Raw genomic sequence first — 13552 nt, 5'->3', positions numbered from 1 at the left:
GCCAGAGGTGGGCTTCACCATTGAATCCCGCCAAAGACGAAACAAACAAAGGGACCAAACCTGGTTTGGCGTGCAGAATAAATCTCAAGAAGGACCCTTCCAACAAGAAATGGCGAAAAAAGAAGACTGGAGCCATTTTGACAAAATGGGCACCGATGGGTGCTTTGCTACAGTTGCAGCCCGCAGTAAAAACACACAATGGTAGGAAAAAGTAAACCACTGCCACCAGCCATTAATTGTAGAAAGGAAACATAAAAATGTTACATGAGAAACTAGACAAAGGGGATACTAAGTAGCCCCTCCAGCACCCTACTGTAAGCTAGTGTGTGCTGGGTCTAGAAAGTTACAAAATGGAAGTAAAGCCAAGTTTCACTTCACTGCTCTTGTAAACAGTAGTTTCAACAAGAGAAGGTATTTAAACCTTTGGGAAACCTAAGAGACTTCCCTGTGTCGCTGCTCTAAAGGTGCTGGGTGTCACAATGTAAAAGGTGATGCTGATGGAGTTTGTCAGACTCCAAAGTCAAAAGAAACAGAGTCCAAATCACACCAAAATACATGAGAGAGTGGGGAAAAGGTCTCGGTCTCTCCAGGTTAGAAATTTAAAGTCCTAATTTCCAGCAAAAAGTGCTGGGGGTCTCTAAGGTAGAAGGGAATTAGCACATTTCTGCGAATTCTCCCTAACATGTAGCAACGTTAGAAGGGGAAACGACAATGCAATGCTATTGTATTATCAGTTATTACACGCACCTGTGGTTTCTAACCGTTTATACGGTAATACATTTCTGATGCTTGTTAATCTGCTTAGAATCACATGCTGTGCATAGGGTCCGACATCCAGTGGTAACCGCAGAGTATTGCATCTTGTCTTTCGGGGACTGAAAGGGGACGTCGGCATAGGCGTGTCTGTAACACTACCCCATCGTGACGTGTAGTGTACCCAAAATCCATCACGCGCAGAAGGCCCTCTGATTGTTTTTTTTTTCCGCCCAGATAACTGGTCGCCCTATAGCAGAGCTCTTACATAAGAGACATTGTTTATCCTAAACCGACTTGTCGGTTATTTCCCCTTGAGTCATTTCGACGCCAAGAACAACTTCGACGAAGACTACGAGGGACTTGTCTACGTTGGTGGATTTCGGCGCCTAACATCCGGCGGCTGAAGCATCCACGTGGCCGGGCCCTCTGGCCTGCCTTTACAGTACGGAGAGTGGGGTCGGGGTGGCCATATTTCTGTTATGTCTTTCCTCTTTCCCCCTCTTTACCTTCTAGGTCTGGTCATCTTTCCCTTTTGCTATGGAAAGGACTCCTTTTAGGTTCTGCCCTAAGTGTAGGGTCAGATACCCGTGGAAGGACGAGCACAGGACGTGCAACTCCTGATTCCCCTTAGAGCACGACGAGAAGCGGTGTGCGGCTTGTAAATTCCTTTGGCCTAAAACCCTTACGGAGCGCTGTGTCAAGCAGTGGGCCCTGTACAGTATGTTGCGGGCAGAACCCTCCTCCCCCACCGCCACACCCGCCAAAAGTGACGCGGCACCTCCGATGACCAAACATCTGTTGCGGATTTGATAGACCTCGAGGCAGACAAGTCTAGGTCCGCCACGCCCGTCCCCAACCCTTCAAGGCCTGACTCTGGTCTCTCTTCAGGGACATCACCCGGCGACAGGGGCGCACAAAGACATTACACTAAACGGACAACCCCTCTACCTATTTCGACGGGTACGTTGAAAATGGTGAAAGCGCCAGCAGGACCGTCGAACATTTCGGCGGATTCCTCGGATCGTTCAGATCCAAAGCCTTCCCCGCATCCGCAGCAGCATTTGACTGGGTATTCCAAATCAAACAAGGGCGCTACCCCTAAATCAAGGTTACACGTTGAAGCGCAGAATTTCGATGCTCCGACGGTCCCAAAAGGCCCGGTAGGCCCAAAAACTACGACTAGGCCTCAAGGCGAAAAACCTACCGCTAGGCCCTCTAACGCTGCGGTAGGCGGTAAACCTACTGATAGAACTTCAGAACCACTATCTCACGCCGAGTTGGCGAAAAATGGAACACTGTATCGCTAGAATTACTTTGGCGGTTGGGCTCATATCTATTCCGTTGAAAAACATGGGGCAGGCCGCGGACAAATCTATAGATATGCCATGGTGCCCAGATTCTCGCGATGGCTATAAGGACAGTCGAGAGCCCCTTTCCAACACCCCGAGTGACACATTTCGGCTCAAGAGGCGGAAGATGACATTTTTCCACCCGTAGGCCCCTCTAGTTCCTCTAAGTGTACAAGGGAGAAATTTGAAGGGTGCATGGATCGTCTTGAGAAAATGTATTTTTCTGAACATCCTTCCCCGAAAAGATCTCGTGGAGAGCCTAGTCCTAAATCTGCTTGACAGTTACAAGAGGGTGAGCCCTCCGTTCCCCGTCCATCATGAAGACATCATTCAAATGGATACTTATCAGGACATTTACAGTGAAGATGAAGAACCTTCCTTCCTGCAGGGCTACAAGGAGGACCAGGCAGATGCCACAGATAATTGGGAAGAAACACACCAAGTGGGGACAGACCCATGGACACTCGCCCAGCAAGATCAGGACACTGATGTTCTGTGCCTGGATTCTCCATCCCCTCCTGCCCCCCCCCCCCCCCCGGCTTGCCAGGCATCACCTGTAGACGACCAAATGGCCTTCATTGCCATGTTAAGGAAGGCAGCAGATCACTTTCAATTCACTACTCAAGAGGCAGTGCCTGAGCAGGACTTCGTAGAAGATATTCTTAAGGACAAACCGCCCTCTAGCCAGGCCATTCCCCTGCTTAATTCTATTAAGAGAAGGTTGGCCCTCTCCCTGGTCTCACCAGCTCAAACCTGTGCAGTGAACCCAAGAGTAAAAAAGTTATTTCGGCCAGCTCCTTCTGACCCTCAATACATTAAAGGACAAGCCACCCCTGATTCCCTGGTAGTGACTACCACCCGGGAACAGGCAGGAGTACCCCTTGCTACGGGGGGAGGCGCCTCCAGATAGAGAATCCAAGAGGTTGTATGCCTTGGGTAAGCGGGTTACCTCGGCTGCCGCATATACCACGCACATAGCGAATAACACCACGCTGCTGGCGAGTTATACTGACGCTCAATGGAACCTAGTACAGGAAGGTCTCCAGGAGGTCCCAGAGCCCATCAGGTCCAAACTTCTCACTATCGTGGCCGAAGGCAGGCACAAGTGAACCAGAATGTGATAAAGAACACTCTGGACACGGCTGGAACAGCAGGCAGGTCTCTGGCACAGGGAACATTACTTTAAAGGCACACTTGGCTTTGTACCTCAGGGTTTAAACCTGAAACACAGGCCGCTCTCATTAATAAACCGATTGAAGAAACTAACCTCTTCAGAAAGGTTATCGATCAGGCCCTATAAACGGACAAAAAAAGAGCGCGAGACACTTAAGTCCCTGGAACAAATTACTCAAAAACGTTCCCCCAGAGAGGAGGTAATGCTCATCTGTCCTTTCGAGGGCAGTCCCGTGCAAGTCACAACAACTATGGCACGGGAAGCTTTAATGCTGGACAAACTTCAGGAAGCCCCGCATACTACCCACCAAAGGGTCAGTGACGCGACAAAGCCAGAATTAGAGGCCCCAATCCTAGAGGAGCCGCAGCCTCTTGTCAGAAATGACCATCAGATCCAGTTCCCCTCCCATGTCACCCCGGTCGGGGGGGCGCTTAACATCTTTCCTCACAGCATGGGAGGCGATAACTTCAGACCAGTGGGTCATAAAGACAGTCGCCCATGGGTACTTCGTGGGACTTGTCCGACCTCCACAATTCAGACCACCGCGCTCACAGCGCCTCTCACCAGACCATCTGGAGATCCTGAATCAAGAGGTGGAAGCGCTGCTGGTAAAGGACGCCATAGAAGCCGTCCTTATTCTTCAGGTAAACAAGGGTATTTATTCAGTGTACTTCCTTGTACCCAAAAAGGACCTCACCATGCGCCCAGCGAACAAGTTCATAAAACCTCAAAAGTTTTGCATGGTAGCGCTACAGGAGGTGATCCCACTGTTAAAACAGGGGGACTACATGGCAAAATTGGACATGAAAGATGCATACTTTCATATTTCAATGTTGCCAGCGCACAGGAAATATCTAAGGTTCATGGTAGAGGACAGGCATTACCAATTCAAAGTGCTCCACTTCGGCATCGCCTCAGCACCAAGGGTGTTTACCAAGGTACTGGCAGTAGCGACAGCACAGCCGCGCAGACTATCCATCCCGGTTTACCCTTACCTCGACGACTGGCTCATAACAGGGGACTCGTACGACACATGTTTTTTTAACACCCAAAGGACCGTAGACAACCTGTTCAGTCTGGTATTCTCCATCAACGAGAAAAAATCCAGTCTAGTCCCCAGCCAAGTAAAACAATTTCTGGGGGCTCTAATCCAGACGAAAGACGCCCTCGTCTTCCCCTCCAACGAGAGGGTTCAGAACATGTTTTTCAGATCCCTCAATATGTAGCCAGTCCGGAGGTGATGGTGCGCAAAGCCATGCGTTTGCTAGGGATGATGGCGTCATGCATATACTTGGTTCCCCACGCACGGCTGCGCATGCTTCCCATACAAGAGTAGCACAACATGCAGTGGTGTCAGGCCAGCGGATAATGGGAAGATCTGGTAGTTGTCTCGCCAGCCCTTGTTCTCTCTCTGCAGTGGTGATCAAGGGAAAACCTTGTGAAGGGGAAAACCTTCACCACCCCTGCAGTGGAAGCCACTCTCACGACAGACTCATCCCTCACAGGGTGGGGGTGGGGGGGGGCCCCCCCTCACCTGCTTCAGCAGACAGCGCATGGAGTGTGGTTCCCCACAAGTAGCGTCCAACCATATAAACTTATTGGAGCTATTAACGGTGTTCAAGGCATTTCAGATGCAACTACAAGGGAAGATAGTGCTGATTCTAACTGACAGCACCACAGCCATGTATTACCTGAACAAACAGGGGGGGGGGGTACTCACTCTCCAGGGCTATGCAAGCTGCCCAAAAACATTTGGATATGGGCTCTCAAACACAAGATGTTTCTGTTATCCTAACATGTTCTAGGGGAACTCAATCTTCTGGCAGACGGGCTCCAGAGATTTCCCTCTGCCCGTTGAGTACAAATGGCGTCTGCACGAAGACATCATATCCAAAGTCTTCGCAGAATGGGGCTTCCTAGAGATCGATCTCTTCGCAACTCGGGAGAAGGCCCAATGCCAAGACTACACCCCCAGGTGCCCCTAGAACTGCTCCAAGGGGAACGGTCTCTGGATAACATGGTCAGGGAAATTTGTCTACGCTTCCCTCCCCCCCACAAACCCCCTCCCCGACTCCCCTTCTCAACAAAATGGTGCACAAGATGCACCAGGAACCAGTTACCATGATACTGGTGGCCCCCATGTGGGACTGCCAACCCTGGTTCGCTCATCTGATGGAAATGTCCCTCTCCCCACCAGTAAAACTACCCTGCCCGTACAACATGTTGTCTCAGGACAGTGGGGGGAGACCCTACACCCATGTCCACAAACTCTGAACTTAGCAGCCTGGCTCCTGAGGTCATAGAGTTTGGACACCTACAGCTCCCTGAGAAATGCATGGACATACTCAGGGAAGCGAGGAAACCTAACACCCGTTATTGCTATGCCAGCAAATGGAAACGTTTTGTTATCTGGTGTAATACCAAGGCTGTCAATCCCATCAATTGCTCACCCACACACATTGTGTCCAACAAATGGGTTAGGTAAAGTACAGAGTTGGTCTTCCATTCTCTGAAGGTTCATCTGGCTGCTCTTTCAGCCTACACCACGTCACAACAAAAGGTGTTGTGGTGGTAGATACCAGTGATTAATGCTGTAACGCTCACCTGCTATCCACGGGGACGCCACTCAGTCTGTCAGGGCCTCCCACGACCTCAAACCCTTCCCTGGAATCTGTTCAGCTGGAGACTGGGCCTGAAACACAGTATTTCCGGATTTAAACTCTGTTGTCTCTGGGTGCTTAACCCCCTCTTCCTTTGGGGACCAAACCTTCCCCTATGTCCTCTCCTCACCTTGTTTTCTGGTGTTGTGTGCTTTCTGTCCTGCTCCTTCGGTGCAGGGGTGCGTCGGTCGATGTGGGCGCTATGCTATGCAACCTAGTTGCTTCACTGGTGCGGGCCCAATTGGGTTTGACAAGGTAGGTTTGTTGATTCTTATTGAATTGTCATTGCCCCCTTTATAACTTTTCCTTTCTCCTTTAGGTGTTGGCGAGGTCGGAGATGGTGTCGAGCAGCTTAAGGGAGCCAACCACTAAGCAGTGAGTGAAAGCGCGATGCGCTGCTCTGTTCACTTTTTCTTGTGCTGATCAATGTCTCTCTCTGTTCCCTACAGGCGCTGCAATGTCCCAGCGTGGCTGCCGGCTGAGAGAATAAGGTGCAGTGAGTAAGCGCGATATGCGGCACCTTCTTGTCCTTTATGTGCTAACCTGTCTTGTCTTTTCCCTTTGCAGGTCGATGGCGTGCTCCGAAACTGAAGTTACTCTGAGCGGATCGCGTCCAGGTAAGCGTTTGACTCTTCTTGCTGTTTTCGGGTGAGCAGGGATACGCGTATGCGTATTAATGTCTTTTCCTTTTGTTCGTTTCTTCTAGGATGCGGCGTGCCGAGATGGAGATGACACCGCCGTAAATGCTGCCCACAGGACTGGAGGAGCGATGGATGGAAGCAGGATAACTCCCCAAGGTAAGTATACTATTAACGCTGTTCTTGTTCTTCCAGGTGCGGGGATGCAGAGGAAAAGGCGAAGGCCTACCGGAGACAGAGTCGAAAACGGTGTCCTGCTGCAGGTGCAGAGTAACGCAAAGCATGGTCCTCTTCCGGGCGTGGTTTAAATAGCCTCCAAGTATCCCAGGTATCCCTGGGTTGAACCACACCCAAAAGCTAGACTGCATAGCTCAGTTCATAGAACTGAGTTATGTGGGGACATTCATGTTGCCCACAGTACATTACAGAGTCCAATGCCAAGTTGTCCTCAGAGTTATGTATGAGCGTGGCGCCACAGGTGCCAGGTCTGACTCCAAGTGTTGTCTCAGCGGTTTGGGGGCAGGGATCATGACTGCCTTTATGGAAGGGGTTAAAAGAATGTATCCTCCCATTTCTCACCCAGTTCCTGGATGGGATCTAAATGTGGTTTTAACCAGGCTCATTGGGTCCCCCTTTGAGCCAATGCATAAAGCAAGTCTAAAAGACCTTACTTATAAGACGGCCTTCCTATTGGCTATCACTTCTATCAGAAGGGTTTGTGAACTACAGGCCCTTTCTTTTCTAGACCCTTTTGCTACAGTCCACAGGGATAAGGTAGTTATGCGCACGCATCCCAGATTTGTGCCAAAATTCATCTCGAAGTTCCATGTGAACCAATCGATTGAACTACCTACCTTTTTCCAGAATCCCACTAGCATGGCCGATAGAAACCTACACACACTAGATGTGCGCAGGGCAGTCATACTCTACCTGGAAAGAACGAAACCACTGAGGAAAACAAATCAGTTTTTCGTTTCAGTGGCAGCTGGCAGAGAAGGGGATCCTGTCTCTAAATCGGCTATCTCAAGGTGGATTGCCAAATGCATCGCACTGTGTTACGCTCTTGCTAAGAGAGAACTGCCCTTCAAGCCTTGAGCACACTCTACTCGGGGCACTGGGGCTTCCATAGCATTCATTGCAAATGTTCCCCTAGAGTCCATTTGCAAAGTGGCAACCTGGAGTTCTGTAGACACCTTTACAAAACACTATTGCCTAGACACTCATTCTAGGTCTGATTCTCAGGTGGGACAAGCAGTACTAAGACATCTTTTCTCTACTGTTCCTTCTCAAAAACCCACCTCCAACTCTGGGTACTGCTCGCTAGTCTATGCACAGCATGTGATTCTAAGCAGATTAACAAGCATCAGAAGACATGCATTACTTACCGTAATAGCATTTGTGATGATTGCATCTGCTTAGATTCACATGCGCCCTCCCTACCTCCCCGCTCGGGGTGGAAGGAACATAGACGTCTTACTACTTCTCTCTTCTTCATGTACCCACTGACAATAGCCTTGGGCTCCCTCATGGCAGAAAAAATACAATCAGAGGGACCACGGCACATGAGGGATTTTGGGTACACTACATGTCATGATAGGGATAGTGTTACAGACACGCCTATGCCGACGTCCCCTTTCGGTCCCCGAAAGACCAGATGCAATACTCTGCGGTTACTACTGTATGTCAGACCATATGCACAGCATGTGAATCTAAGCAGATACCGTAATAGCATTTCTGATGATTGTAAGTAATGCATGTCTTACTCTGCAAACGCAAAGTAAAGTTACCTTAAGGGAGGAAAATGGTTAGTTAGTGTAACATTAGCCTGGTTTAAGGTTCTAGAGAGGGTTTCTTCGCACAGCAATTCTATTTTAAGTCCAAAAACGCAACCCTAGCTAGAGGCAGTTCGGAGAGGGCTCAAACATCTTGACAAGCAGCAGCTTGGGTCAGAGGTAAGAGGGGGTGACCTTGGTTACCTCTAGGTGCACTCCAACGCTCTGGTGCTTCTTCTTGGAATCAGGTAAGCAATACCTTTTTCCCCACAGTACCTTAGGTTTGAAGAAAATGTTCGTGCTGGATGCTCCGCGATGTTGCAGCTCTGGACCCGATGTCTGGATTCCTGGGTCTGATGACTGAAGGCAGGACAATGGACCTGATCTCTCAGTAGCAGTCTCGAGGGAGGACCTGGGGCATGACTTTCAACAAATTATTGGTTCACTCTGCAGTTTTGGGACCTTTTCTGCAGCACCAACAAAGGACACGGATTGTCTGGTCAATCTTTGGTTCCTGTAGTCACTTCCTCTGGTGAGGGGGTCTGGGTGAGTTGGCTCGGATGTCTGGAGTGTCTTTACAGGTTCAGCAAAGATTTGGATGGATGTGGCCTTTCCACGACGATGTACTCGAAATGGGCAGCAGATCTCCTGGTATTGGGGTTCCGCAGCTCTGGAAACTCCTAGGACCTCAGGAGATGGCTCAATTCAAAGTTTGTCTTGGGACTGGTTGTTCCAACCAGCCAAAGTGAAGTCATCCTCTTCGGAGCGTCTCTGTCGCATAGAAAACAAGGTCAGGACAGCAGTGGTTGCTTCACAGTATTGCAAAGGGTCTGCAGGTGTCCCTGGTTGTCTTATTCTTCGGTTACTTCATCTTCCAGTGGTCGACTTGCTTTTCACTCCAGAAGCCTCACCTTTTATACAGTTCCAGCACACGTTCTTCTGCAATCTCACTCGGCATTTTACAGAAAGGGGCGTTTGGCTGTCCAATCAGGACAGCCAGACCCCCTGTCGGAGCTAGTCCTATTCAGGCCCTCAGGCTGACAAAGGACAGGGGGTAGAAGACTCCTCCCCCACTTCCTTCCTGCCCAGACACTCTGGAGCGTAGGGGGAGATACCCAAGCGTTTCCGCCAAAGGGAAAACCCACACACTGACGTCCCCCTCCCAGGATGGTAGAAGAAAGGCTAACAAAGGACAACCACGCTAGTAATGGCAAAAAAATAAGGGAGGCCCCAAGTTGGTACTTGGGTGCCCCTATTGTGCACTACCGTGGCTATGGACATAGCCTGCGGTATATATATTACATAATAGTTGGTAGAACACGTCCACTGCTACCAGCCAGAAATAGAAGATTGTCCGTGTGACTAAAAAGTCACAAGAATAGAGAAGGGGTATACTATGTATTCCGTTGGCACTCCACTGAAGGTGGTGTGTGCCAATCTCTGACTACAGAGTTTTGGGAGAGATACTATCCTTAAGAACTGTAGTTACTTGAGGATATAGACAATCTTAAAGGAGGAACCGAAGGGTCCCCAGCAACACTGCCCATAAGGAGCTGTGTGCTGCAGTAGTAAAAACATACATGCCTTTAAGAGCTATGGAGCAGACAGACTCCATAGTACAGGTAGAATACAAAGAATATAGTCCAAAAGACAGAGCCCGCAAGAATGAATGAGTGGAAAAAGGCTCCACTCGTTCAGGATTTAAAGAAAAAAAGTCCAGAAGTCCAGCAAAAAGTGCTTTGGGTCTCCCTGGGAGAGGGGATGAAGCTTAACAATGATAAATCTCCCCAACACAGACATGTCCAGGTCAATGCCCCTTTTCGATCTTGACAAAAAGATGCAATATTCCATGATTAGCACTAGATGTCGAACTATATGCACAGCATGTGAATCTAAGTAGATACAATCGCCAGGAATACGACTACGGTGAGTAATGTATGTCATATACATACATACAGTATACCATTTTGAAGGGATTGTGTCCTCCAACGTATTCCACATCTGACAGTAATGTCCAAAGCTGTGCTGCTTCGGAAACTTTTTCGGTGTCCTGCATCGATACGCTGTCCCTTGAGGGCCTCCGTCGAGAGCCGACTTTACCGGATGTTATATGTAGGACGCACGACGCCTCAGTTCCGTTTTTTCTGTGAAAGTGTTCGCTTCGGAATCTCGGTGCACCTCGGTTCTTTGAATCGGTTCTTCTAACTTGGTATTGAAAGAATATGTCTTCGTCGTCTTCTACCCCGGAGTCGGGCTTCAAGAAGTCCCGGGACTGTGGTTCATAATGTCCCTTACGGACCCGCACAATGTCTACCTCTAGTGCCTCGGCGAGAGCCACGCCACTGACGACTGCGATGAATACCAGTCCTTGACATCGAAGGCCTTGCGGGAGCGGAAGAAGTTATCTGTAGGTAGGGTTTCCAAACCCCGTAAGTCGAAATCCGCTGGGCTTTAGACAGACGATTAGAGGGGCGACTCTCCGCATCGGCGTAAGTCCAGGGGGTCTCGTTCTCGGAGTGGGTCCCGCCATTGCTGTGCCTCTTCTAGGCACTCTCGGAAGTCGCCTTCCCCTTCCTCGTCAGAGGACTCCGCCAGACGGCGTGTAGCTTGTCCCAACAAGCATTCATCGCCGGCGGAATGGGATGCATTCCGCAAGGAGATGGTGATTTTCGAATCGCAGGGCACCGTTCCGTCCGCGCCTTCGAGAGAAGCCGGCAAGGAACGAGCTAGGGCTACTGCTCGCATGCCTTTGGGCTCGGGCGGTCGGCGCGATCATCGGGAGCCGTCGAGGTCCCGATCGGACAAGGTGGATCGCCATAGCCATGCCAGGTCCAGGTCCTCGACGCCCTCAAGACCGTCTGAGCCTATGAGGCCTTCTAAGAAGGCCTCGACTGGGTCGGTGCCATGTCCGTCGAGGTACTCGAGGCTCCGGCTCCGAGGAAGTCGTCGACGCCTGTTCCATCAGCGCCCTCGACGCTTTTTGGGGAGAATTTGCTAGAGGACAGTGGAAACTCTGAGGAAGGCTCTCTGTAAGTCGGTGAGGCATGTATTTGAGCCTTTTTCTGTACCCTCATCCAGAGATTTATTCCAGCCTTTAGATTACATTTCAGAGGTGGAAGGAAGGGAGGGGTTTGTACCACCTGTGGTTCCTGATGACCTGTTGTCTGGTCACAGCCAGATGTAAGACCTGCGTCAGTCCTTACATGACGCCAGTAGTCGGGACACCTCTCCGGAGGTTGAATTTGGCAGGCCTGACCCTGGTACACATGCTGAGTCCCTTGTACAGGCGTCTCATGTCGAGGGTGACTGAGTACTTGGGGTGGTCTGCTCCACCTGTGGATTTTCTGCAGGATGACCTGACGGATATATTGGACCAAGGTCCACCCACTAACCCAGTGCTGCCATTTCATATGGCTTTACAAAGAAGGGTGGCGGCGGCTTGGACTGCTCCGGAGAGTCTCCCGGTAGTGAATAAGTCGCTACCGAAAAAATACCATCCAGCCAGTGGCGACACCTGCTACTTGTTTACGCACCCCACTCCGGAGAGTTTGGTGGTGCAGGCGGCTACGGCCCCAGTGAAGCAGACTGTGTACCCTACCATCCCTCCAGACAGGGATGACAAGCGCTTTGATGGTAGGGCGAAGAAAGTATTTTCATCTTGGGGTATGGCTTTAAAGGCAGCCAACTCTGTGCCTTGGCAAGAGTCACTCACACTTTGTGGAATTGTGTCTCTTTGGCGGCTGAACATATTCCCGAAGGGGAGGAACGGTATGATTTTCTTGCCCTCGTTCAAGATGGCAAGGATGCCATGTGTGAATCCGTTCAGTCGGGCATGGACGTGGCAGACTGTCAGCCGGTCCATGGTGGCGAGCACCGTGATGCGCAGGTTTGCGTGGTTGCGGAAGTCGGGGTTTGCTCCTGATGTACAGTCCCGGCTTCTCAACATGCCTTTTGATGGTGTCCATCTTTTTGGCAGCAAGGCTGACGAGAGCCTTGAGAGGTTGCAGACCTCCAAAGCTGCAGCCAAGTCTTTGAGCGCTGCAGTACGTCAACCTCTGCCTTTCTGTCCTAGGGGACAGTAATGGAGGGGAGGTTCCTTTCGATACTACTCTTCTTTTGGTAGATCGAGGGGAGCTGCCAGTCAAAGGGGCCAACGTAGGAGTACCAGAGGTGGAAAACAAGGTACTCGAGGTGCCAAAGCCGCTCGGGCAGTTGCCTCTTTGCCCTCAGGCACTGCTGCAGCCGCTTCCGCTAAGTCATGAGGCCATGTCCCATGGTTCGCCGTTTGGGGGAAGGATGGCGCAGCATCTGGTAGAATGGCGTGCCATTACTTCAGATGTGTGGGTTCTGGAGATCATAGCCCACGGCTACTGTCTTCCTTTCCGGCAGAGGCCTCACGACAATCCACCGGGGAAGCTCTCTTTGAAGAGTCTGGATCCGCTCCTTGCGCAGGAAATCCTATCCCTGCTGGAGAAAGGTGCCATAGAACTGGTGCCTATAGCGGAGAGGAACAAGGGTAAGGACAAGTTCAAGATGGTTACTCTTTCTGAAGTCCTCCAAGCCCTTCAACTTCAGGATTGGTTGGTTTCTCTCAACCTCAAGGGTGCTTACTTTCATGTGCCAATTCATCTCAAGCACAGGAAGTACCTGAGGTTAGCGGTTGGCGACTTGAATTGACCTCCGCCCGAGGGTCTTCACCAAGCTAATGGTGGTGGTGGTGGCAGCGTATGTCAGGAAAGGGTGGATTCACGTCGACCCCAACCTGGACGATTGGTTGATCAGGGCCCGCTCTCCCGAGCAAGCTCTGGATCATCTGTCTGTCACCTGCCACTCCCTTCACAAGCTGGGCTTCTCCCTCAACTTAAAGAAGTCTCATTTGACACCTACCCAGCGGCTCCAGTACATCGGAGCAGTGCTCGACACATCCCTAGGGCAGTGTTCGCCTCCCCAGGTGAGGGCTCATTAGATTCTGCAGATGATGGACAAGTTTCAACGTGCCCAGAGTGTCCCGGCATTCGAGTTCTTGAGGTTGCTCGGCCTCGTGGCATCCTGCATTCTACTGGTGCCAGAGGTTGGGCTGCGGATGAAATCTCTGCAGTGGGCTCTCAAGATGCAGTGGTCGCAGTCCTCCGGCAGGATGTCAGATCTTGTTCAGGTGCTGCCATCGGTTGCCCAGGAACTTCTGTGGTGGGCCGACGAAGGC

General features: G+C 50.7%; 1 protein-coding gene across 1 annotated transcript in view; it reads left to right on the top strand.

Moving 5' to 3' along the window:
- VIRMA (vir like m6A methyltransferase associated) overlaps positions 1-13552 on the top strand; it is a 1848046-nt gene that overhangs the window by 1705526 nt on the left and 128968 nt on the right. The window lies entirely within an intron of this gene.

This window comes from Ambystoma mexicanum, chromosome 5q (assembly GCF_040938575.1).
Source record: "Ambystoma mexicanum isolate Mex_15411 chromosome 5q, UKY_AmexF1_1, whole genome shotgun sequence".
Classification (NCBI taxonomy): domain Eukaryota; kingdom Metazoa; phylum Chordata; class Amphibia; order Caudata; family Ambystomatidae; genus Ambystoma; species Ambystoma mexicanum.
The sequence above is the reverse complement of the archived record's forward strand: the minus strand, read 5'-3'. Positions and strand labels throughout refer to the sequence as shown.